The sequence below is a fragment of the Ursus americanus genome, chromosome 16 (genome assembly GCF_024610735.1).
Source record: "Ursus americanus isolate L20-20 chromosome 16, mUrsAme1.1.p, whole genome shotgun sequence".
Classification (NCBI taxonomy): domain Eukaryota; kingdom Metazoa; phylum Chordata; class Mammalia; order Carnivora; family Ursidae; genus Ursus; species Ursus americanus.
This window is the reverse complement of record NC_142142.1, coordinates 54705198-54727877: the sequence shown is the minus strand read 5'-3', so window position 1 is coordinate 54727877 and position 22680 is coordinate 54705198. Positions and strand designations below refer to the sequence as shown.

Genomic DNA, 22680 nt, shown 5'->3' with positions numbered 1-22680 from the left:
CCAGCCCTGAATGTCAGAATTGAGGGAAATGAGTGAGGGGTGGCTACTTTTCAAAGTTTTACACAGTGCCCTGGAGTTAAAACTTATACCACCACGATTCCCTTCTCATATATTCACTGACTCACCCTAGCGCCCATTTTCTACAAAGTAATTTTTTGGTTAATTTTTTTTTTAAGTTGGTGCTACTTTCATAAGCTTAAAACAAGCAGAAAAGCTACCTTGTATGAAAGAAGGTCCAGAAAGACCTAGAAAAGTATCTGGTACCTGGGGCACAGAGGCACCAGCTCAGCTGTTCATATCCATTAAAAACAAATGATCTGAGAACTCCCCTCCAGGGACCCCTACTCAAATGGAGGGCACGGAGCAGGTAGCACAGGCGATCCTTGTGAATGAATGGCAACCCACGTCCCTACCTTTCTCCACTTCTATAAGAGCACTGAGCAAAAGAGACTAGAGGAGGTGGAGGGTGGGAGAAGAAAGGGAAACACTTTCTGGTCCTTCCCACACCTGCCACATACTGGGGTTGCCACCCTGCCAAGGCCTGGTCAGGATAGGAACCACTCAGGGAGCAGAGACAAACCCACTCTTGTCTGGGGGTAAGCAGAGCTAACATTTCTCAGAAGTGGCCTAGAAAAGGGGATGGGTATTGATTTTCCAATTCACAGAATTAAACCTTGCAAAATGGTCTTGTCCTCTCTTAAAGTCACCCCCCTTCCACAGTGGTGACACTTCTTCCCCTAACGGGTCTGCTGTGTCCCAGCTCCCCATTAGACCAAGTCACTTCACCTCCCAGCCAACGTTTTCCTTATCCTCAAAAGGTAAACTGTGAAGCAAAAACAGGAAATTGCACCAGAGGTTTGAGGACAAATATAAAAATGCCTATTCATTTAAGATCAAAACTATGTAACGAATTGTTATAATTTATAAACTGCTAGAAGCCATATGTAGACAATAGTAATGATTATTATCACTGTAGACTTTCAGATATTACTCAGGCTGCTGCAACAGTAAGGAACATTTCTATTTCTAGGCTGTGAAGGATGGGAGAGCAAGCCACTGATTCTAACTGCCAGTCCTTCCTGATTTGACAGCCCAGCCATAACCTACATTTTCAACCTGCAGAAAAAGGAAAATACAGGTCGAACCCCAGGAGGGAAACCAAAAGAAAAGAGGAGCGAGGGAAGTGACTAGAATCCAATCGCAGGGAAGTGATTTGATTTTCTGCGTTGAGTTAAAGGTGTCAAATCCAGAGAGCAGGTATATCAATAGTAGTTTTGTTTGCCCAACAGAAAGAGATTGTGTTAGACCCCTGCTGACCCGCAGCTAATCTCTTCCCTTCCTGGCAGGCTTAGGAAAAAGCTCTTTGTTGGGGCTGTGAGTACCTTCTGCACCTTCAGGCTGCAGAAGACATGGACTAAACCAGAGCCAGCTCAGAGCCAGCCGGCACCCCTCCCGCAGTAGGAAAGCTCGCAGGAAACGCCTAACTGGAAGGGGGGATTCATTAGCCACTTACTGCTCACGGAGCCAATCACAGGAGCCCGTTCAGACGGAGAGCCAATCACCTCGCCAGGCAGGACAGGGACCAATCATCTCACTTTCCCCATGGAAGCCATTTCACTCCGAACCTCCCGCTGCTGGGGGCTCCGTCAGCAGAGCTGCCAGGGGCCAGAGACGCTGGAGGGGAGGGGGTGCTGAAGACCCCCTAACAAGGGCAACCTAAGCAGCAGTCTCCGGTAGAAGGGGTGGGCACAGATAGTAAACTCCAGTTCATCAATTCCACCAATGTTTACCTACTGGGTACTGCCTCTGTGCCAGGCACTGGGAATAAGAGAGACAGAAGGTTACCCTGGAAGAGCTGAGTGTAGTCGGGGAGACAGAGAAGTAAACAAATACAGCCCTCCCATGAGAGTGTGATGAAGGCCAAGCCAGGGCTCAAGATGTTCTGAGAGCAGACAACCTCATGGGAGTAGGGCAGCCAGAAACCTTCCAAGAGGTGGAGAGTGGCACCCAGGAGCATACCATAGCCCCAAAAGGACCTGAGCTGTAGCCTGATACCCTCACCACACCAGGCCCATCTGTATTGGTTTGCCAGGGCTGCCAACAAAGTCCCACAGCCTGGGGGGCTTAAACAACAGAAATGTATTTCCTCACACTTCTGGAGGCTGGAAATCTGAGCTCAGGGTGTGAGCAGGCTTGATTTCCTCTGAGTCCTCCCTCTTTAGTTTTCGAATGGCTGTCTTCTCCCTGTCTCTTTACATGGTCTTCCCTCTATACATATCTTTGTCCAAATTTCCTCTTCTTACAAGTGCACCAATCATACTGATTAGGGCTGACCCTAATGATCTCATTTTACCTCTTTAAAGAACTTCATCTCCAAACACAGTTCCTTTCTAAAGTTCTGGGGATTAGGACTTCCACATATGATTTTTGGGAGAGCAATTCAGCTTACTACACCATCATATTAAAAAAGATTTTATTTATTTATTTGAGAGAGAGAGTGAGTGGGAGGGAGAGGGAGAGAAAATCTGAAGCAGACTCCATGCTGAGCAGAGCCCTATGAGAGGCTCGATCTCATGACCCTGAGATCATGTCCTGAGCTAAAACCAAGGGTCAAACGCTTAACCCACTGAGCCACTCAGGCTCCCCACCATATTTTTTACAACTATTGTAAATCTGCAATTTCGCCACTTTTCCTCCAAAGCACACAGTGACCATGGGCTTTTTGTCCTCTAAATCTTCTGTATTAGGTGCCAAGCTGACTCAAACTTGGACCTGCTCCTGTCGTATGAGAGGGATGGAAGAGCCCTGCATCTAGTTCTTGAGGTAAATGCCCTCATCATTCATCTTTTCCTCAAAGAGTTGCACGTCGATTAGAGTCTTGGAACAATGACTTTCCACTGCTCATCAGCCCTACTCACTGGCCTCTTGCCCAAGGTAGTTGATAAGTCACTTTATCTGCAATAACGGCTGGTGTTTCCTTTGGAGCTGGCAGGGAGAGAGCCAGTGAAGTGGCCATCCATCAAACAAGGCCCACACAGGCCAGCCTGAACCCCTGCGGAGGGTGCCAGATGTCCTGATCTATTACTGTGAGACACAAGGGGACATTCTGTGATAGTTGAGATCCTAAGTCAACACAGCAGGACTCTGCACAGCCTGCGTGAAGGTAGGGGAGGCACCTGGTCTTCATTCCACAGCCCAGTGTGATGAAGATTTATTGGACTTTACTGGGAGCTAGGAAATGAAATGAGTGGGCTACTGCCTGGATCCTCAAGGAGCTTACAGTCTCCTGGGGAAGACCGTACACCTAATCCTTCATAAGGTTCTGCCTGAGTTGCTTGGGGTGGGGGGTGGATTCAGAGAGGCTTCCAGCTGGAGCTAATGCCTGAACAGAATTTGGAGGATCAGTGGTGCTAGGCAGCTTCATTAATGGGGCCAGAGGGGAGAGTAGGGTGGTCCAAGCAGCAAGGTCCAATGAGGGAATGGAGGGGTTGAACATCAGATGTGTGGGAAGAACCGCATGCAGGCCAGTGTTACTGGAGCCTAAAATGTGAGGGAGAACGTGGAAGAAGTGGATTGGAGAGGTGGCCAGGGGCCAGATTGTAGAGGGATATGTAAACCGTGCTGAGTGGCTTGGACATTTCCCATGAGCTTTCAAACTGTGTTTGATGAGGCACTGGGCTCTTTTGTGGTACCTTGGGATAAGGAACAAGACTGAGCGAGTGAGACACTCATCAGAGCATCTCAGTTCTTTCCTCTTTTATTTATTGGGGTCACATTTGAAAAAGAAATTTTCTAAAGCTTAAAAAATCAGCAACTACTATTGTTTTACTATTGAAGAACACTTCTCAGCATGGGATGGTATGGTGATGGTGTGGGGTCTGAAACTGGGGGGTGTAGGCCTGGAGGCAGGGGCACCAGTTAAGAGACTAATGCAATTGTTCAGGACATCAAAAGGAGTTGAGAGATTGGAGAAAGGGTTCAAAGGTGAAGCTGATGACACTTTCTGATTTATTTAACATGGAGAGTGCAGGTGAGAGAAAGGTCTTCTGTGGGAACTGAGTTTATTGCTCAGGTGAATGGGTACATGCTGGTGCCTTTAACTGGGCAAAGGAATAAAGGGGAGGGAGCTCATTTGGACAGACAGATGAGGAGTCATGTGCTGGCCATGTGGACCCAGTGTGCTATTGAGACACCCAGGTGGAGCTCTCCATGTGGCCATTTCATTGAGTCATACTCCAGTCTTGATACATCCCAACCTGAATAGAGTGCCTTGCCTATTGCAGACAGGCACCAGTAAATGCATTTTTTAAATTTTAAACTTTATGCATGAGGTCTTCAAGGTTCTTTACAAGCTTTTCTAGAGCTACTTTTCAATCTTGCCTCCTTGTACTTTCCAAAAGTATATTAAATTAGAATAGGCCTGTATTCCCTGTCCATAGAGGCTCTGCTCAGCCAGATCAGCATCTTAATTATTTCCAAACATACATCTTTTTGAAGCCTCTGGAACAGATAGAGAGATAATGGAGAGATAGAATGGATATCTCCCACATGGGGTTCATAGAAAATGCAATGAAAGGTATGGTATGTGACACACTGTGCCTCCATTTCTGCTATCGTCCTTCTCTCACTCCTTCTGTCTACATGGGGTGACTTACTCCACCAAACCCAGCTCCAGTTCAACTTTCTCCAAAGATCCTCTTACTCTACTCCCTTAAGGAGGGCAAACCACAGGTTAGTCTGTAGAAAGTGTCTGTCAGTTCTGTAGGGGAAAATTCATTCTTAAGAGCACCCCCTTCAGTTTCCATTTGCCTGGAGACTCACCATCGGGGCATCCCAGTCTCACAGCACTGGGCACAGTTGCCCTTGTGTCTAGTGACAGGGAGCCCCTCATTACATTGCTAAGTATTCTTAGGGAGCCAGGACACCTTGTTCGGGGTCAAAGGCATCTAGCTCACCAAAGGTTCTGGACCCAGCAAGCCTGTATGCTCTGTCAAGGTCTGTTTATAACCTATCTGGTATTCCTTTGCCACATCTCAGTACTGCTGGATTTCCATGGTACACATGTGCTGAGCTGGCCTTCCCTCTGCCTTACTTTTAGTCTGCCCCTACTCCTAGATGGATTTTAACTCTCCAGCCCTGGGAAAATGCTTAGCAACAAAACCCAGGAGATCAGGCCTCTTTCCAACACTCCAAGAAGCACCTCCTTCGACAGAGTCCTCCCTCTTCTGGGAGTAGTACTGTGCTTTATTCATTGAGGAACAGCACAGAAGGTTACTCACTTCTACAACCCTGGGCAGTGGCTCTTCCCCATCATACTCTCCCTTGTTAGTCACTCTACTTTTCAGGGTGCCCAGGAAACACCACAGTGACTCCGCATGGATAGCTCCCTCTTTGGGGGCAGTCAGGGTGTTCAGCTCATTGTTTCCGTGCACTGTCTTGCATCAGATCAATAAGGATTCTTTCTACCCCTCCCAAGTATAGAAAGATTTATATGGCCCACATGGTATACTTGTAAAATACACATGAGGCCTGATAAATTATACACTATTTATTATGCTACTAAAATGATACCCTTTCCTTAATTAAAGTAGCCATATGCTGCAGTGCAAATCATTCTCGTTCATTAAGATCCCAAAATATGTTTAAAAAAAAAAACAGCCAGCAGCAGTTAGGAAGAATACAACCAGATTACACAGTTTTGAGGACATAACTACATTAAAAATAGTCTCACTATTCAGGGTGATGTTTTACCAAACAGCCATCCCTTCATCCATTCGTTTATTTAACAAATAGGTATTGAGCACATGTGCTGCCAGACAGCTTCCAGGCGCCTGGGACAGGACCTAGTCTCTGTTGTCAGGGGGTGCACAGACTGGTCTAAGAGACAGAGTGGTAACCAAGCAGGAAGTGCAATGCCATGGCCGTGCTGAGCCACGTTACAGACTCATCTAACCTAGCCTTGTTGGGCCACGAAGGTTTCCCAGAGGAGACGCTATCTGGGTTACATCCTAAAGGATAATTAGGTCTGGGAAGGGTTCCAAGCGATTCCCTTTTCCATTACCTCGTTTATTTTCTTCTCAGTGATTAAGCAGATCACAAATCTGGGATTATCTTTTTCATTTGTCAATGTGAATACTTTCTGTCCCTCCCCCTCCCCCTGCCACTTGAAAGTAAGCTCCAAGAGGTTACACAACTTGCCTGTCTTGTCCAGTGTTCTTCCCCCAGCCCCTTTAGCATATAAGAGGGGCTAAAAATATTTACTGAATGAATAAATGAACACTGTCTAAGAAATAGCCTGTGCAAAGGCCCAGAGCTGAGGGAGCATAGGATATGCTCTGAAAACGTTAGAAGCCATCATGCCACATCACCCAGCACTTCCCACTAGTCCCCAACACCTCTCCACACTCCCCCGCCCACTCCTCCACACACTCACCCTTTCCCACAGGAACTGGCATTTTCCCACTGGCTAGAGTAAATAAGCACATTTGCATCCTGGAACAACAGCAGCTATGTTTCTCCATGACCTTGGGGTTAATGGCCATTGGCTCCCGGGTACCATCTGCAGTGAACTACGGAAAGAACAAACTCAGCCATGACCACCTGGCAGCTTCACTGGCACCCAGAGCTACCCCGGAAGCCCCACACATGCCCGCACTGTTGGGAAGCTATGTCCGAGGTGGGAACCACACTGAGGCCAGAGGCAGAAAAATCTGGGTTCAAATCTGACCTATCCCATCTTGGACAATGTACTCGATCTCCCTGAGCACTTTCTTGATCTTTAAATGGACATAAAAATACCCACTTCATGAAACATTTGGGATTAAATGTGGGAAATTAAGGGGAAATCCCTCAATTCTGTAAGGCTCAGTGCCTCAGCAGTTAATGCAGATAACGGTAAGGGTATCCGTCTCACAGGGTGGTTATGAGGCTTACGTGAAACACTGGAGGTAAAACCCCTCATGTGTGAATGTTTGTGGCAAGAGGAGAGAGACTGTTAGACCCGGTAGTGTCCTCCGTATCATGGAATAATAGCAATGGCACTTATCGAGTGTTTACTGTATGCCTAGCACTTCAAATTTAACCCCTAAAGTTTCTTTCGGGCTGGATTATTCCCAGGTTCCTGTCAGATGGAGGGAAGGAAAAAGAGAACTTCTTGCCTGTTTATCTTAAACCTAACTTATATATATATATATATATATATATATATATATATATATATATATATATATATATATATATATATCTTGAAACATATATGAAATCCATGAAATGGATTGTGGCAGATTGTATTTCCCAAAAATAGCCATGACAATATTATCCATCCTGCTGGTCCTTCTAGAACCTTGCCACACATTTTCCCCATCATGAAGTGGAGTCTGTGCCTCCTCCCCTTGAACTTGCGTGGGCCATTGGTTTCAACCAGGTTGGATAGTTCCAGAGCCCATGTTTTTATGAGACCCTTATGTGTGGGACTATTTGTAAGCCTTTTTGACAAAGCAGAGGGCCCCTATTGAGAAGGAGTTAAAAAATAAAGCTGGAATGGCAGGTCGGGGCCAGAGTAGGAGGGTCTTAAATGCCATCCTTTGGTCTGGTCATTTACTTATCACTTAGTGACACACACATCCAAGTACCGCCTGGACTACCAGTTACATAGTGATTTTCCTTAAATCAAATTTAAATTATTCATTTAAAAAAAACTTAGCCTTGTTCTAAGAAATAATAATATCGTAATCACAGGTTTTATGTCTTATTTATCTAGCATACATAAAATAAGCCTATAACTACTTGAAAAATTTTTTGTTCATGAATCCCCTGATAGAGTGCTCTTGTACCACCTGGGCATCTGTACCCCATTTCAGAATCAGCATAGTTGACAAGGAAGAGTCTCCATACATTCTGAACAAAGAGAAGATCAAAGGGACCTTTTGGGAAAACTGACCTGTTCTTGGTACATATTGGCAAACACATTCCAAAGACTTGTCAGTGACAGGTTTTCTGGGAGGCACAGGTAAATCAGCATGGTCCATGTCCCTGGGGTCTACATGGTCTGGTAACATGGGGTCATGTGCTGGTGTGAGAGGCACAGGAAGAATGTGGAGCACCTTCCTGGAGTGGAAATCTAGCTTGTTGCAAATAATTTAAAATAGTGCAGTTATATTATGGATATATTAAGTTTATAGCAAAAATTCATAGGAATGTTTTTTTTAAAGATTTTATTTATTTATTTGACAGAGAGACAGCCAGCGAGAGAGGGAACACAAGCAGGGGGAGTGGGAGAGGAAGAAGCAGGCTCCCAGCGGAGGAGCCTGATGCAGGGCTCGATCCCAGAGCACCGGGATCACGCCCTGAGCCGAAGGCAGATGCTCAACAACTGAGCCACCCAGGCGCCCCCATAGGAATGTTTTATTAAAAAAAATAGGAGAAGTCTAAGGACCCTCACCTTGGATTTGAGCAGCTTTGGGCCCTGTCCAGAGCAGAGGGGTTCATGGTTCCTTCCTTTAGCCCAGGGTTCTGAACCCTGGCTCCACATCAGGATCATCTGAGGAACTCTTAAAAATCATTGAGACCCGGGCTGTACCCTAGACCATACAAATCCAAACCTCTGAGGATGGGGTGCAGCAACTGGTATTTTCAAGGGCTCCCTAGATGATTCTAATGGACAGTCAGGATTGAGAACTACTATCTAAAGGGTTCTTAAAGAACTGAGAAAGTGCAAGGAGCCCTGACAGAGAGCATGAAAGGACTGGCTAGGAGGCTGTTCTAGAGTCTAAGAAAGATCCACGCATTTTCATCAAACTGGTAGAATCTTTGCAAAGTTACTCCTGGCACACCTACCACAGAGGCATGCACAAAAAGAGCAAATGCGCATGAACTAGTAAGTGCATACGTATAAGCAGCATATGAACTAGGCCTTATTTGTCAAGCAAATTTACTATAATGTCTCTGTAGGACAAAGCCACGAGAACGAGAACTGGTAGACTTATTTGATTTAGGCTTATATAAGGTTAGGTCAGTTTCTGACGGGCTATGCCTACTAAATTTAGGCTTCAAATTTGATTCAATCATAATCAAGAAGTCACAGTGAGAGGAAACATATGAATTCATAGAGTCACCTATAGTCACATTCGCAGACACACACACTCACACTACCAAACTCACTAGTCAGGTTGGCTGAACGATCCTCGGGACTCAGACACCTCAAACTTGCCTGAGGGATCTGTGAGGCTTTTGTTCCTCCTAACTCTGGTCCCACTTCCCCAGAGCCTGAAGGCCAGGGCCCCTTCTGACTTCCAGCTGGGAGCAGGCCCTCTGTCCTAGATCGGAGGGGCACTTGGCAAGGAACAAAAAGAAATTGCAGCCCAGCTCCAGGGCAGTACTTTCCTAGCTTCACAGCCCGTTCTTCTTGCTCCCTGGGTCCCCAAACAAGAGGCCACTCAGAAATCAGAACTCCAGAACAAGGCAGCATTGTCCCCTGGCCCTGGACTTCCCTGGAGCTCGGGTGAGAGAATGAGATGCGCAGACTCCCTGGCCACAGAGTCTGGAGAGAAGCTGGCACCTGGGGAAAAACCATTTCCCAAGCAGCTGGCCAAGCTGGAGTCTTCCAGCTGATGTGGAGATGTGCCCTGCTGCCCTCTGTCCCCTAAGAGTGCCTCTCTGGAGCCCTCACTTCACAGAACCCACTTTCCATGTGGCACTGACCCTCACCTGCCTGCATAGCACCCCCAGCAAATCGGACAATAATCCTGGAGAAGGGGCACTGGGGTAGGAGGCAGGCCTCCAACCTGAGGTACCAGCTCCATCTCTCTAGAGCTCACCATTCAGAAGGGAAGATCCCAGCCTCCCCGCCCCCCCGGCCCAACAGCTGGCATGAAATGCAGTCAAGTGCTCCTCACCCTCAGACCTGGCTCCCGGAAACAGTAGCCGTGCAGAGTAAGGAGCCTTCATGAGGTTCAGTAATTATGAGAAGGCCTCACCTTGCTCCCCTGCCTGCATTTACATGGATCATCAGTGAAGATCCAGGGCTCTTCCCTCAACCTTGAGCCCGGTCACAAATGTCTTCTGCAACATGCTCATCATCCTCATTTTAGTGGACCTTTTTTTGGTTGCTCAGCATCTCTTGTTTTTTCTGGAACCATTCCCTACCTACTACATACCACTTAGGGTGCTTTGGGCTGCAAGCTGCAAAACAAAAACAGAAATCCAATATGAACTGGTCCAAGGACCAATGACAGCTGTTGGCCCAAAGGCCCAAGGAAGGGAAGGCTTCAGGGTCGGACTGGTCTGGAGACTCCAGCTCTGTTTCTCTACCACATCCTCAGACCTGTCCTCATCTGTGGTTGGCTGACTCCCATCATGGTTGCAAAATGGCTTTGGCAGCTTCATACCTCACAAACATCTAACCAATACCCAGAAGAGAGAGAATTTCTTCAGGTGGTACTCTGCTAAGAGCAAGGATACTTGTCTTCCAGCAATCTCCAGCAAATTGACTTCAGGAACTGTAGGGAGCTAACATCTCAATCACTAGCTAGAGATAGAGACACCTAGTCTGAAATGAGCTAGTCATAGAATTTCATCTCAGTGGCCACAGTGGTTAGTCTGTGGATGGGCATATAGCTGAAGCCAGATTGATCATAATCCTTCCTTAGAGATTTTCTAACGGAAGATTAGGTTAAGAGCCACCTCTCTGTCTGGTTATTACTGTGTAGATCTTAATTTGGGCCTGTTAGCTGTCAGCTACATCCTCATGGAGAAATCATCTGAAGGAATGATGCCAATGATTAGAGAGACTAGTCAAGAGTAGAAAGACAGAGTCCTGAGGAAGTGCCCATTCTAGACACTAACCCCTACCAAAGACTTTTCTTTACATCTAACATACCCTTTGGATATTCATTCTAGCAACGGGATGACACCCAGGATTAGCACATTATCTGTGTGCAGATATTTCTGTCCAAGCAATGAAAGGAAAGTTTCTGAGTCAACTATTCTGGCTGCACTCCTGGGGCATCTCACCCACTAATCTCCAAGGACAGCCAACCTGGTCATATCCTTGCAAAGTACCGACTCGGGGCGGGGGGAGGGCATTTACTACCCAGAAGCCCTTTGGGGTCTGGCACATCTGAACCTGTGAAATACCAGCAAGCATGAGAGAGAGCATCACTACAACCAGGAGCCTTGGGCAGCAGCCACACTGCCCAGCACACATCTCATCCCACCTTCTAGAATGGGCAGGATTTATTCCACAGTTTGGACTTCAAACATAAGAGAGCATAGAGTACCCAACAGCTGAGAGTCACAAGGGAGGCAGTGTTCATAGTGACCCCATGTTTTCTCCTGCTTTGTTTTTATTCATTTACTCAACAAGCATTTTAGGATATAATAATATCCTAAATAATATTTTACCTTAGCTTCCACATTTCTCTGTGCCATCTTTTCTCCCTCTCTCTTGTTTATTTTCCACTTTCTCCCTGACTCTGTGGTTAATCTTTTATTGTGGTGTCTTTGTCCCTTTCAATTCCTTCTTCTCTCCTTGACAGATTTCCCCAGATACTTGATGTTGTGGTTTCCCAATTTTACTTTATAAAATAGCTATGACCAAGAACCCAAAAATTTACTCCTGGATATGGAAGAAAACAAAACAGGAAAGACAAAGAAACGTGGTATCATTCTTGGAAGCAAGCTTCCTGTGAGCTGGGAAATTCTGTAAGCAGACCTGTGGACAGAAGTTTAGGTGATAAGATTTCTGAAGCTATAAGATCAGCCTCTGAGTCCCAAGATCACCAACCAGGAGAAGAATAGGGTCTTCCAGAGAAAGGATTGCCAGGAACCAGCCATTCCCATATGAGAATGCAGAAGATAGCAAGGCATTGGTGGCAGATTTTAACTGCAGTGAACTGAACCAAAGCATAACTATGCTAATTTGCTAGAGCTTGACTCAAACTGAACTGGTGCATGTGTGCCCCCTCCCTTTTCTAAAGGGCAAAGTCAAAAAGATTTTTCATTTGTGTTTTTGCCTCTTGCAAGGAAAATCTTCATGAACCAGTTTGAACTAGGAAGGAATATATGTCTTCTAAAACTCTACTAAACTGCTAAGTTCAATAAGTGATGTCCTAATTTTCAAGTCCAAGACCTTCTTTCCAGCCTTGATCCTGCTTGGCTTCTCTGAAGCCTGACTGTCTCCTTGCCTTTCCTCCTTCCTCTTTCCCCTGCTCCTCCTCCTCCTCCTCCTTCTTCTCTGCCCTTGGCTTCTGGAAGAATGATCTCTTCTGTCTCTTGAGATTTTCTGTCTCTGTTTTTCATCTAGATCTCTTGATGTCTTCTTTTTGACAGCCTTTGTCCCTTAGATACTGCTGTCATGGTGCTTCTTCCCTTCCTATGTTGTCCTTCTCACACAAGCTCTGCTTTTGGTTCTTATCCACCTCCTTGGCTTTGATTACCACCAATGGATGTAATTCCTCAAATAGTACCTCCAGCCCAGCTTTTCTCCCAAATTCAAGACCTACATTTCTGACCAACCAAATGACATACTTACTGGTATTTTCAAGCTTAAGTTGTTCAAAACACAACTCATTATCTTCTTCCCACGAATCCTTTCCTGCTCCAGTCTTCTCCAGCCCAGCGGAAGGCTTGTCCTCCAGCCAGCCATGTGGGTCTGAAAACTGGGAGTCCTCCTGGAGGCCTCCCACTCACCTTCCCCCTCATTCACTACACTTATGCAGGCAACAAGCCCTATCATGTCTGAACTCTAAATGTGTCTCACATTGATGCCCTCTTCTCCCATCCAGTATCACTGCCTTTATTCAGATCCAAGACTGCTCTCCTCTGTTAATTACAGCAATAGCCTCCCAACTGCTTTCCCTTCTTCGAGTCTTATCTCCATCTAGACTGTCCTTTACATGAGACAGCACTACCCTGCTAAAACAGGGATCTGATTATGTCACTGTTAAGGTCCTTCGGTAGTTGCCCTCCTCTGAAGAATAAAACTCAGCTCTTTAGCATTGAGTCCCTGAGTCCTACCTCCTGTCTTAGCACTCTCCTCTGTGTACCTGTCCTTCCTCAGTTTCTTGACTACACCTTCTCTCGCCTATCCAGGCCCCTCTCCACAGTCCTCCCTCTTCATGATGTGATATTTCTCCATCCCCCAGCCATCACTCTCAGGTCCCATTCGCATACTCGCTGGAGTCTTTCCCTGCCTACCACTTGGGAAATTTAATATTTGTTGAGTGAATGGATAAATGCTTGAAAAATTCTTATTTCTCCTTTAAGATCTGGCTCTACTATCACCTTAGAAAAACTTCCTGTTTCACCCTAGTAGAGTTAGTGTCTCCCTTCCTTCCATAATAACATCTATGTTCCTTCACGTAGATTGTTCCAAACTCATTTTAATGTACTTTATTGGCAACTCTTTCTTCACCGTAGACTATGAGTTCCTTTGGGGTGGGCAAAGTGACTTGGTTTTCTGTGCAACCCCAAAGGCAGAGAAAGAAAAGTTCCTAAAAAAATGTTTGTTGAACTAAGGTAAGATGAATCAAACCAGCCCCTCAAAACACTCTACAATGGAACATTCCCTAGACTATTTCCATTCAGCTCAAATGCATGGTTTTGGAGTCAAAGTATGTGTGAAATGGTAGGAAGGAGAGCATCTCACTTCATGGGGGAGGGTGGAGTTGGCTGTTCCCTTGGAGAGAGCTGAGCACAAAGGGGCTCCCACTTTGTCGTTCTTAATAATGTGTCAGCAGCAATCAGGACTTACCAGCAGCAGTTAGAGCAGGTCCTCTTGTGTTCTGTGTGCAAACGGGGGTAAATACACAAACACAACAGCAGAAACCAGGGCAGTTCCTCTGTTTCCTATTTAACAGTGCCAGCAAGCAGCCCATTGTTGCTAATTGCATGGGGGGGGGGCGGTTACAGAGCCTTCCTGGTACCAGGGAAAGGTGAAATAGTGACATAAGAAAAGCCTGAACTATAAGCTTATATCAATATTTATACCCTTTCCAGGACAGGTCACAGGCACATGAAGAGGGAGCAAAAGCAGTTCTGTGCCAAACGAAAAAGGTCTCAACCCACGGTAAGCCTTTTACAGGAAAATCCTGTGCTTTTCTGATGCTCAAAAACGATGTGGCTTGAAAATGCTTATTCAATTAATATGAAGGGGACTGAGTTCCCCCTGGGCAATCTGGGGATGGGAGACCCAATTCCTATTCAGGAAAGCTATGTAAAGGAGGAGGAGGAGGAGAGGAAAAGAACAAGTGCTAGCTGTCTTGTTTGTTTGCTCTTGAACTTCCCTGGATTGAAGTTACCAAGAAGGTACACACCAGCTCTGCTCAGAACAATTCAGCTGCTGCCAAACCCATCAACATTCACTTGCCATCTCTCAGCAAGGAATACTCATGTCAAGTAGATGGGTTGGGTCCTGGTAGCAGTGACATACCAGGAGGGAGTGGGTACATCAGGGAGATGGAAGGAAGAGATTGGAATAAGATAGTCTCAAGAAAATGGCAGCTGTAAAGGGATTAAATTCTGAATGTCGCACACGAGACATCTCATGTGTTTTCTAGAACCATTTTGGAGTACACACTGGAGTTATTTCATGCAGCAGTCAGAATCTGTTGGAGTCAGAGCAGAGCACTGAAAGCCCTAGCAGCTGTTCTTTGCTCCTCTCATTTATGACACACACTTCCTTTGGACCACTATCCATGGAATGGGCAACATTATTTATCCACAGGGACAATTATTATCCTGTTTTCCTCTATAAAGCTTGGCCATAAAGTTCTTACTTTTTTCCTTAGAGTCTACCTATACAGTTGGGCCATGTGAGGACTGAGAGCTCATACTAGGATTGCTCATTGTTGAGAGCACAGGGCTTGGTGTAGGGACGGCCAGGGGATAGTCACATGGCACTCGGCAAAGGCCTGTGCTGCAATGGGGTATGTCAAGATTTCCACCAGTAGTTCAGCTCTGTTCATGAAATAAACCCCCATCAATCCACATTTCAATAGACCAGAGATTTCAAATAATCATTTTAATGTAGTTTATTTAAAAAGATATAAACCAACAAGGGGTGCCTGGGTGGCGCAGTCTGTTAATCGTCTGACTCTTGATTTTGGCTCAGGCCATGATCCCAGGGTTGTAAGATCGAGCCCCACACTGGGCTCTGGGCTTAGTGTGGAGTCTGCTTAAGATTCTCTCTCTCCCTCCCCTCCTCACCCCACTGTGCATGCTCTCTCTCTCTCAAATAAATAAAATCTTTTTTAAAAAAAGATATAAACCAACAAATTACAAAGCCAATATCAGAGATCACTCAGAAAAGCACATTTCAGAATATAATCAGAAAGTCATCTTTACCTCCTTGTAGAACATCAGGATATCTAAATATTTATAATCAGAGACACTACAGTACCATATAATACAAAAGTACCTTTTATATTAGTATTGTTGTATTTTAATTGTTTGAAAACTTGTCTATGTAGTCAAATGGTACCTGCAAGCTAGTCTGAATAAACAGACAATCTCAAATAGAAAAATATCATTTGAGAGGCACCTGGGTGGCTCACTCGGTTGCACATCTGACTTGATTTCAGCTCAGGTCATGATCTCAGGGTTGTGAGATCAAGCCCTGCATTGGGCTCCATGCTTAGTGGGAAGTCTGCTTGAGATTCTCTCTCTCCCTCTCCCTCTGCACCCCCCCACTTTCTCTCTTTCTCTAAAATAAATAAATCTTTATTAAAAATCCTTTAAAAAAAAGAAAAATATCATTTGATCTCTCCTACTCACTCCCATTGCCACCCCCCTCCTGCTCATCCCCTTGCATCTTAGTAGGAACTGGTCCTTCCACCATATACAGGTTGCCATTGATAATGTCTAGTTGGTGCAATGGTATCCAGCTCTTGGAGGAAGTTGGTTAGACTACAGTAGGCACCCAGGGCCAAACTGGTCCCATTAGAGACCTTTTTGGATTTCTTTTCTTTTATTTTCCTTTCTTTTCTTTTTAAACAGCTTTATTGAGGTATAATCGGTAAACAAAAAGTGTGCATATTTAATGTGTACAATTTGATGAGTCTGGACATATGCATACATCTGTGAAACCATCACCACAATCAAGGTAATAAATGTGTCTATCAGCTCCAAAAGCTTCCTGATGCCCTTTTAGTTTTTTGTTTTTGTTTTGTGGTAGGAGTTCTTAACATGAGATCTAGCCTCTTAACAAATGTTTTAAGTGTATCATACATTATTGCTAACTACAGGCACTACGTTATAAAGCAGACCTCTAGAACTCATTCATGTTACATAACTGAAACTTCATACCCACAAACAACTCCCCATCCCCCACTCCACAACCCCTGCAACCACCATTCTAATCTCTGCTTCTATGAGTTTGACTGTTTTAGATACCTCATATAAGTGGAATCATGCAGTAGTCATCCTTACAAACATGAATGGCTTATTTCACTTAGTAATGTAATGTCCCCCAGGTCTGTCCATGTTGTTGCATATGACAGGATTTCCTTCTTTTTAAAGATGGATAACAGTCCATGCTTGTACAGACCACATTTTCTTTCTCCATTGATCCATCAGTGGACATTTTGGTTGTTTTTATGTCTTGGCAGTAGTAATAATAACAATAATAATAATAATCTGATGAGGGGTTAATATCCAAAATATATAAAGAACTCCTACCATTCAAAACAAAACACCAAATAACCCCACTTAAAAATAGATCTTGAATAGACATTTCTTAGTGAAGACATACAAATGACCAACAGACATATGAAAAGGTGCTCAACATCATAATCATCAGGGAAATGCAAATCAAAACTACAATGAGATATCACCTCACGTCCATGGGGATGATTATTATAAAAGAAAGATAACTAATGTTGATGAAGATGTAGAGAAATTGGACCTGTTGTGCACTGTTGGTGGGAATGTAAAATGATGCAGCTGCTTTGGAAAACAGTATGGTGGTCCTTAAAAAATTAAAAATAGAACTACCCTATGATCTAGTAATCTCACTTCTAAGTTTATGTCCAAGAGAATTGAAATCAATATCTCAAAGAGATATCTGCACTCCCATGTTCATTGCAACATTATTTACAATAGCCTTTCTCGGATTTCTATAACAGAAACTGAGGAAGAGAGGGCAATCCTTCTCCTAATGCAAAGAAGAAAATATGAACAGAGTCTAAAAATACAAAAGATCGTATCAGAAGATACAGAGAAGAAAGACTCTTGTCTTCACAAAAGAAAAACTGGTTTTCATTTCTTGAGATGAGAATGGAACTCATGAAGTATTCCAATGGCTGGTGGCACATTTGTGCCAAATATATGAGATCTTTGAGCCCAGGATTTTATTAACAGTGACCCCCAAGCTCATCTAAGCACCCAGCACTGTATTAAATGTTTATTAAAGGAACATCAGCACACATGGCACTCTCACTTGATGTGGCAATCTGCCAACCACACTGCTCCAATGAATCTGTCTCTTGACCAAGGCAGATCTATCTATATCAGTGATCAATATGATGATTATGGTCAGTAAAGCTGACCAACATTGTTTAATAGGACTTTGCCCTCATGACCCTTAGTTTGGCTGACTTCCGCTCTTGGAAAGCGGGAAGACAAGACTCCCTATAGAGGAGGATAAGGAAAGTTAGGGGCCTGACATCTGGGTTTTTTCCACAGGAATGGGAATGTCCATTCATGATGAGGCCTGGAGGACACCAGAGACGTGAGTTGGGACGAAGTATGCTAGGAACACACTGGGTTTTCCAGCACTTTCAAGGTTGCTATTTGTGGTAGATTGATTGCAAAAATGACTCCAATTTTGCCCTTTCCTGAGTTTATATCTTTGCAACATGACTTTGTAGTTCCTTCCACTGAAGAAGTGGAGTCCATTTCTCTGTGCTTGAATCTTGTTTTAGCCCACAGAATGTGGCAGATTGTATGTCAGCTCCCAGCCTAGGCATCAGGGGGCCTCTAGACTTTCACTTGCTCTCTTGGAACTTTGACATCTCATGTAAACAAATCCAGGCTAGCCTGCTGGAGGATGTGAGACCATGTGAAGGAAAGCCCATTTGTCCCAGCCAAGCTCGTCCCAGATCAACCGAGAGCCAACTCCCAGACACATGAAAGAGACCAGTCAAGGTCACCAGAGCTGTCATCCTGTCCCGCAGATCACTTTCAGCACATTAGTGAGCCCAACTGAGAACAGAAGGGCCCCCCAACTGATTGATATGCTCATGAGCCACAATAAATACTTACTTGTTTAAGCATCTGAGTTCTGGGGTGGTTTGTTATGTGGCAATAACTAGCTGAGACACTTTTTTAAAATGCCAGAATCAGATAAAGGGCTCTATGAAGACACCTGCTACACCTTCCTTAAATCACAGTATAGCATACCATCAAAGGAGAAGTGCTTCAGCTTCTGTCCCACACTGATCCAGTTAGATGCCACACCCGCTCTCACAGGAAAAGTAAAGCCATATCTCTCTTGCCTTGTAATCTTCATGTTTGCCTGATCTACACATTTCTTTTGGGGACAGGAGATGTCAGTTCTACAGTGTTTCACACATCTCACCTTTTTAAATGAACCTAGCAGTTCTCGCTAACACACTAGGAGTATCTGCGTGGCTGTAACCAGCACCCATCCATAGTACTTCCTCCACGATGCCCTTTTGGAGCTGGTTCATTTTATATGCCCTCAGTTCTTTCCTCTGCCCCAGTATTTATTCCACTCTGGTGCATTCCCTGCTCAGACCTTCCCACCAGACTGGAGGCTTCAGGAGGACAGAGAGCAGGTCTGCCTAGCCTATCACTAAATCTTCAGTCTGCAGCACAGTGCTCGGCACATAGAGGGTACTCAGCAAGTATCTGTGGAGAAAGCGGGTGAGCAGACGTCTGCAGGCCGCTTCTGATCTGGCCCTCCATTGTGCCTTTCATCCTGTTCTCTCTTTCATAGTTCTTGCTATCGCTTCAAACCTCGAGTCCCGTTTCCCATCTAGATGTTTAGATGTAGGGATCTAAATGATACTCTTGGCTTGGAAGATAAAGAAATAGCACATTAGATTACAGAATAATTTCTTTTTTAAAAAGATTTATTTATTTATTTTAGAGAGAGTGCACATGTGTGTGAGTGGAGGGAGGGGCAGAGGGAGAAAATCTTCAAGCAGACACCCCCCCCCCCCCCGCTGAGTGTGGAGCCTGAGACAGGGCTCAATCCCAGGACCCTGAGATCATGATCTGAACCAAAACCAAGAGTTGGAGGGTCAACTGACTGAGCCGCCTAGGCATCCCTATTACAGAATAATTTCTGTCAAAATTGGCTAACATAAGATAATAAAAGTTTTGCTAATTAAAAATATAAGCTCCAATCTCTGGATAAATGAGGAGACATTGACCATTTCTGTATCATGACTAGCACGACACAGGTTCTCAATTCATGCTAGTAGCAGCAAGCTAGAGTCAAGCAACTTAGCACCAACCTACTTAGTACTCCGTGTTCAGTGCTGTCCTGGGTGCTGTGGGGCAGACACAAGACACAATGCAAACAGGCAAAGTCAATGTTAAGCCAGAAACCAAGGGTGAGATCTCTGCCACATTCACTATCCATTTACAATGACAGGACAATTTCTGTCCCAAACACAGTCTGTTGACTTTCAAAATCCTTCTGAACTGCATTACAGAATATTTAGATGCCTTCCCACAACATTCTCTGATGGTAGAAGCCCTCATCTCCATAAAATAGGAATGAAGTTTCTAGCTGCCTCAGGTATCTGAAAGGACAAAATTCAAATTCCCGGAGTCAACAAGAAATGGACTTTGTTTTTTGCAAAAACACAGGTCCTGTCCCTGCACAGTCATGGTGTAGTATCCATGAGGTGTGTTTATTCAATTTTATTTACTTATCTACGGTTCAATTTTCATGGGCTTTATTTACTTTTTTGCAAGGTCCAAAATCTTTCTGAGATACACCTTAATGGAAAGTAGTGAACCACTTAAAAGGTTTATAAGATGCTCAAGTAATGGGAATTAGAAGTCATTATCTTTGGTGGAGGCAGCAAACGGTTGTCCGAATTGAGTTGATTTTCGTGGTACATATTATAATGGAACAAATTACTAATGAAGTGCTAAATTACTGGAAACATCCCTGTTACTTATTAAACACTTTGGTTAATGAGGCCAGGAAAAATAAAAACTTGAAGCGCATTTTAATACCTCTTTTGAGGCCAGGTCAGAAGTGAACAGATGTGAGAACCCAAAGCCCAGCCCAAGGGCATTCTCTCAGACACAGGTTTCCAACTACCTGTGAGAAACACTCTGGGAGGAGCCGCTGACCTTACAAGTTCTAAACAGACCTTGAATTATGAGCAGATATCCTTCTCTGTCGAAAGATGGGTGGCACTGGCCAATCATCCAAAGTTTGTTTTTAATGAACACTGAACAATGTAGCTAGAAATAAAGGAAAATGAATCTGGGGAGGGAAAATATGGAAATACAATAGTGAGGAGACGTTTAAAATTGTCTATTTTGAAAAGTCCTTCTTCTTAGAGTATGACATAGCTAAGAGGCAAGGACGCTACATCCCCCCCCCCCCCCATTCTCAACTTCCCTCCCTGTTTTCTCTGTTTTGTAACCTGATTGTGGAAACTGGCTTCCCATCCTGTTACCTGTGCCCAAGTCCCTCTCTTGGTAATCAGTCTCTGCTTCCAGTTTCTAAGACCAGGACCCTGACTTCATCTGGCTGCTAGGATCCTCAGGGATGGACTTTCTAGCTCTCAAATCCTAGCAGCCTATGACGGTTAAGTTTGTGGGCCCTGGGATGCTCAGATACCTGGTTAAACGTTATTTCTGGGTGTGTCTGTGAGGGTGTTTCTGGAAGAGATTAGCATTTGAATTGATGAACTGAGTGAAGCAGATGGCCCTCCCAAATGTGGGTGGGCATCATCCAATCCATTGAGAGCCTGAATAAAACAAAAAGACAGAGGAAGGTTGAATTCACGCTCTGCCTGACTGCTTGATCTGGATTACAATCTTCTGCCCTTGGTACTCCTGGTTTGCCGGCCTTTAGACTCGGACTGGAATCTGTACCACTAGGTCTCCACCTCTCAGGCACTCGAACTGCAGCACCTGCTTTCCTGAAACTCCAGCTTGCAGACGGCAGCTAGTGGGACCTCTCAGCGTCCACAACTGAGTGAGCCAATACCTTATAATAAATCTCTTTCTAGATGCAGAGATAGAGATAAAAGCACAGATAGAGATGTACTCTTGGCCCTGTTTCTCTGGAAAACCCTGGCTAATACAGAGCCTTTGTGCCTTCTGCTAAGTTTACCTGATGCCACCTCCCTGAATCCCTCTACTCTTGGATTTCTGAAGGTTGTTTTCTTCTGGGTTCTCTGCCGTGGTTCTGTGCTGCCTGTTTAAGACTCTTCCATCTCCTCTGATGCATGCCCCCGGTGTGGACAGCCAGAGATTCCCTCCTGGTGCCAGGTTCTGTCTGCTGAATCATATCCACTTTAATATCAGTGGATGGGTTTGTCTATGCCCTCTACCCACCCACAGTCCCCCTGTGAGAGTTGGATTTCATCAGGATCAGAAACTGCCAGTAACTAACTGTGGGCCTGGGGAACTCCTCTTTACCTCTCTGAACCTTCCTCCTCTCAGCCATTCTCCAATTCTATAGAGGGGCTACTACTAAGTGTCAGAAACTCAAAAGATAAGAAGCCAAGGTGCTTGCCCTCAAAGAGCTCATTTTAGGTAGGGAAACATTCTTGTAAATAAATAATTACAAAATTGTGAGAGAAGTGCTAAGAAAGACAGAGTCAAAATGTTATGAAAATACTGAGAACAAAGCAATTAACTGCGGCGGAGGGAGACCAGTGAGGAACGTACAGAGGATGTGTTTGAGCAGACCTCCAGGATGAGCTGCCATTTACCAAGAAGTCAAGAGCCTTCAAGGCAGAGAAAATAATGTATGCAAAGCTGTAGGGATGAGAACTGCAGGAAAAACGCTAGAAATTAAGCATGACTTGGAATGACTGTTAAGAGGGGACAAGTGGCCGGCAATGAGGTCAGGAAAGAGGAAGGAGCTAACTAATCACAATCAGGGGCATTTCATGTCAGCCTATGGCGGTTGCCTTTTTCCTACAGACAATGAAGAACCATCAAGGGCTTTTAAACAGGAGAGTTGTCAGAGCAGATCGGTGTGTGTAGGATAACTCCAACCTGTCTATGGAGAATGGGTTGGAGATGTAGAAGGTGGAAATAGGGAGGTCAGGGAGAGGAGCATCCCAATAGGGCAGGTAAGACATAGAACGTAAGAGCAGGGCAGGAGGCAGAAGATTCGTACAATGAAGAATTGGAAGAGCTTGGTGATTAATTTTAGACGTGGGAATGTGTAGGAGAAGCAGATGCCAGGTCACCCCCAAAGATTCTGGTTTGGATATACTGACGGAGATAGAAGGACTCTGAGGGGAAGGTTGAGTGGGGGAAGATGACCACCGATCTCTGCTCTGGACCAGTTGTGTTTGAGGTGCCTAAGAGGCAGTCAGGTGAAGGTTCCTTGGCAGAAAGACACGCTCATTTGGAGCTGAGAGGTCTGAGTTAGGGACACACCCATGAGAGCCATCCATAGAAGTGATGAACACAAGAGGTCAACCAAATAGAGTGCACTGAGTAAAAAGGGAG

The 22680-nt window shown here is 44.8% G+C and overlaps 1 long non-coding RNA gene across 1 annotated transcript in view; it reads left to right on the top strand.

Annotated features, from left to right (window-relative positions):
- The first annotated feature begins 2753 nt into the window (after positions 1–2753).
- The window catches only part of LOC123792364 (uncharacterized), a 53030-nt gene continuing 33103 nt past the window's right edge, over positions 2754–22680 (top strand). The window contains exons 1-2 of the long non-coding RNA XR_006779680.2: positions 2754–2823; positions 13996–14065. This is a non-coding gene — a long non-coding RNA (uncharacterized LOC123792364). The remainder of the gene's footprint in view (positions 2824–13995; positions 14066–22680) is intronic.